This window comes from Pinus tabuliformis, chromosome 4_2 (genome assembly GCF_031772625.1).
Source record: "Pinus tabuliformis cultivar Carrire ecotype Pingquan chromosome 4_2, CPIR1, whole genome shotgun sequence".
In the NCBI taxonomy this organism is placed as follows: domain Eukaryota; kingdom Viridiplantae; phylum Streptophyta; class Pinopsida; order Pinales; family Pinaceae; genus Pinus; species Pinus tabuliformis.
This window is the reverse complement of record NC_142304.1, coordinates 872,695,632-872,699,643: the sequence shown is the minus strand read 5'-3', so window position 1 is coordinate 872,699,643 and position 4,012 is coordinate 872,695,632.

Here is a 4,012-nt window from a genome sequence, read left to right as displayed (position 1 = left end):
ACCATGATAGGGTCATGGAGGGCAATCATGTCCTCCTCTTCATGTTCTCATTCTCGCCATGTAAGGGACATTTTGATCAAAGGTTCCTGCAAAACAAACAAGAGAAGGAGTGAGTTCCTGAATTTGATGAAAAACTGGCGAAAATTCATCAAAAAATGAGCTGAAAACTTAGTTTTCTGAGCCCAACGCAGGCAGAGAGTGTCCCACCTGCGTTGAAGGTCAGGCTGCCTTAGGGCAGCTTGACATTCAACGCAGGTTTCGAATGGGAAACCTGCACTGAAGTTAGGGCGCCCTGGCAAAACCCCTGAGGCTCAGAAAAGCTGGGAAATAGGCACAAAACTGAAAAAGGAAACCATGAAAAGAAAGAGCTAGGGTTTAGATCCTACCTGGTCCAGACGGCGCTGAAAATCGTCCGCAGAATCTCCCGGAATCAGCTGGTGAAAATCAAGGGGGAAGAGGCACCTCCAGAGCTCCAACAAACCAAATGCAAATGAAATGGTAAAATGAGAGGTGAAAACACCTTTTAATGGCTTTTTACGTAGTTCAAAGCAAAATATTAGGGTTATAACCTCATTTTCATGCAGATATTATTCGTTTCTAACAAAGTTTGTTGCAGCAATTGAAAATGCAGTACTATCCTTGAAAAGAGAAAAGCTAGTAATGGTAAAAAATCAAAATTTGACAATATAATCGAGCAGTTTTAGCATAAAGTTCATGCTCGTTAAAAAATAAACGCAAGATCCGAGCAGTTTTAACGCGGTATTCATGCTCGTTAAAAAATAAATATAAGCAGTGAGCAATGTTCCCTCCGGAGTTTAAGCTCATTTTTAAATAAAAAATGAAACTATCTCGGTAAATAACCACTGTGATCGTAAATTTATCAGCCATAAAAAGCCCTGGTCGTGTTTGCACCTGCCACCTCCACTTTCATTTGGCCGATCGTTCACCTCCATGTGATTGTTTACCCATTTTGAGGAACAGCTGCGAAGAGTGATTTCACCTAGCCATCCTTGTGACACTGCCGTGATTGGAAAATTCCAACCTGTACCTGGAATCAGTTGCTATCCCTGTTTATCACTCGTTCCTCAAAAGACGAGTCTTCTTTAAGCTCTTTTCAACTGACTTGTAAAATATGAAAAGATTGCCAAGTTTTGTCCTTCCAGCTTGTTAAAGGACCGGAAGAGCTATCCCTCCTCTAGATTTTAATCTTTTTGGACCTGAGGGATTATTGCACAAAAAGGTCGAGCGCTTGTTTTATTCGGCTCGTTAAAGATATCGAAAACTCATCCCTTTTGTATTGTTTTATACTTTTTCGAACTTAAGGGATTAGATGACGAAAAAGGAATTTTGGAGTTAGCTTTATGTACCTTTTCAGACTCTCTAAAAATGAAAAGGACCGAGTTTTCCTTGTCGTTAGACTCGTTAAAATGATTAAATAGCGACAAACTTGTCTTTAGACGAGAACGAGTTTCCCTATCGCTAGGCTCGTTAAAACATAGTGATGGGCTTGCCCGAAGGGCAGGTTATAGAACAAGCATATGTTATCCTCCTCAAGCTTGACAAAAATAAAGAGGTACTGGTCAGAAATGACTGGGGAAAAATTGGGAGAATCTCAAAGCTTTAATGGTAGCAAGTCGCTCTTGAACATGACACTTTTCCTCCGTACCACATCGGGTTGGGTTGTTTCATTCACCGGTCTCATCACCATGGTCTCGCCAAACCATCCACATTTGGGGTAATGCTACCGATCCATCGCATCAGTGTCGTTATATGTTCAAGAGATGTTGTTCAGAAAGAGTCAACCGTGTCCCATCTGTTAGCGCTTGGAATTCACCTAGGCTGAGATAGACAAACTCTCAAGGATACATCAAACCATTTCACCTCGTAGCTAGCCCTACGAGGTATGAGAAGGCTCTCTCGGGTCAGATTCGATAGATCTTTCAATATGATTAGGCTGACCAATTAATAATAAAGATTTTAGGCTAGTAAATTGATAAGGGGGTTGATTTAATGATTTTTGGGGTTTTTGGTGGCAATTGGTGGAAGTGCAATTCAAGGTGCGGGGATTGAGCACAGTTTTCACAGGGGGATCTAAGGGGCAAGGTAGGAATGAGTGCTGATGCTTTAATCTGAGATGGATGATCAGAGATGATAGAGGAGAAGCTAAAGAGGGCAAACACACAATTCGAATCCTCTCTAGACAGTAGAAAACATTAAAATTGAACAAACTAAAAAGCTGAGCATGTCAAAACATGAGTTCAAACTTTACCACTTCATCTGTCCAATTTAGAAGCATAAGAGAGATGTGAAACACATAAACAAACTTACAAGAACATGTAGAGAACACACCATCAACAATCAGATCCACAAGAATCCTCAAAGATGTCTGTAAAACCCTGGCTTTCCTTGCCTTCAATTGCAGAAATAGATGCACAATATACAATAAAGCTTCCTTACACAAGAGTCCAACCATCAAAATGAGAAGGAGAGAGCATAATATAGACCATCTAGACCATCTAACTCCTTTCCCCACCTCTAGGGGTCGAGCTCAGCTTTCTAGGAGCAGTTTGAACAAATTCTAAACTAAGAACTAGAAAATAGGCAGCCAAACAACTTGCCTCTATTACTTAGCTAACTCATCCATGCATTAATTTTTCACTTTTTACATCATGGAAGCTTCTAGAAGGGTAAAGAAAGATAAAATCTACCAAAGTGCCATGAAAATATTACATTTATCCATCATCTACAAGTAAAAATGGTCAACCATAGTCAAAACAGTGTTTTTTGACCGAAAATAGCAATTCTGGCAAATCTGGAAGTTCTGGTCGCGCCCCTGGAAGTTCTGGTCGCGCCCCTTCACAGCTGTTTTTGAGTGGGTTCCACTGGTCCAAATCAGGTGCAAGATGGCTCATTGGAAAGCTTGGCCTGTCTACTTTCCATCCCAAGTGTAATTTCTGAATTTGGTGTTGATTTGACCCCTCAAAAATTGATTCTCCCAAGGTCACTTTCTGCAACTCAAAAAGTGGGCAGAAAGTCATTTTTTTGATGTATTTTGAGCTTTTGGAGGCTCAAATCTCAAAATTAGGCTGCTCCCAAGTACTGGTAATTTTTATTTTTGCATGCCCTTTCCAAAAATGCCAAGTTTGCAAAATTCCGAGCAGCCCTCCAAAATGGTCTCACCCGGGGTGAGACCAAACCGTGGGCAAAACCTGTAATTTTACCAAAAATTTGCAAAATGCTCCAAAATTCTCAAAATTTTCAGATTTTGATGCTAAATCAAGGCTGATCAGTATCATGATGAGTGAGGGATGCCTCAGCCAAGATACGGGTATTTGTCCTTTTCTTTTTCCTCATGAGAGCCTCGTTCAACCGCCGTTGAAGGATCTTCATCCTTGCTTTGTAAACATGCATTCTGGCCCAATAATGTGTTTTCATGTTGCGTAGCAGCTCTTTGTCATGATTTGCCTTCTCTAAAAGCCTCTGCTGTGTCTCAACCTCCGTTGAAGAAGACCGGTCATCACCTTGCTCATTAGTCTCATTGGTTGACCTGATGTTATTGAGCAAGGTGGAATCAACAAGTCAAAATGACCGCTGCCCTGCCTGCAAAATGCTGTGAAGTATGTTGTTTTCAAGGGGAAAAAATCATGAGGGAAATGTTAGGGGAGGGAATTTAACATATAGGAAAGGGAAAAATATATATAAGCAGGGAATTTTGAAGGAAAACATCACATAATGCTAAACATGTCATTCCATCTCTCACCATTTGCAAATCAATACTTTATTTAGGGAAACTGTGTTATGATCACCAAGGGAAAGGACAATATAAATTTTCATGATGGAGGGAATGAGAGCATTGATGTCATGGGCATAGGGGGATAGGGCAGCATCACTTATGTACAAGTAACAGGCAGCTCATTTCATTTTGTTTAGAATGTCATTGAGGAGCATACTCTGTTTTTACTCATGTGAAAATATCCATTTGATGCTAATAAAAAACAGGGGTTTAGGGTAT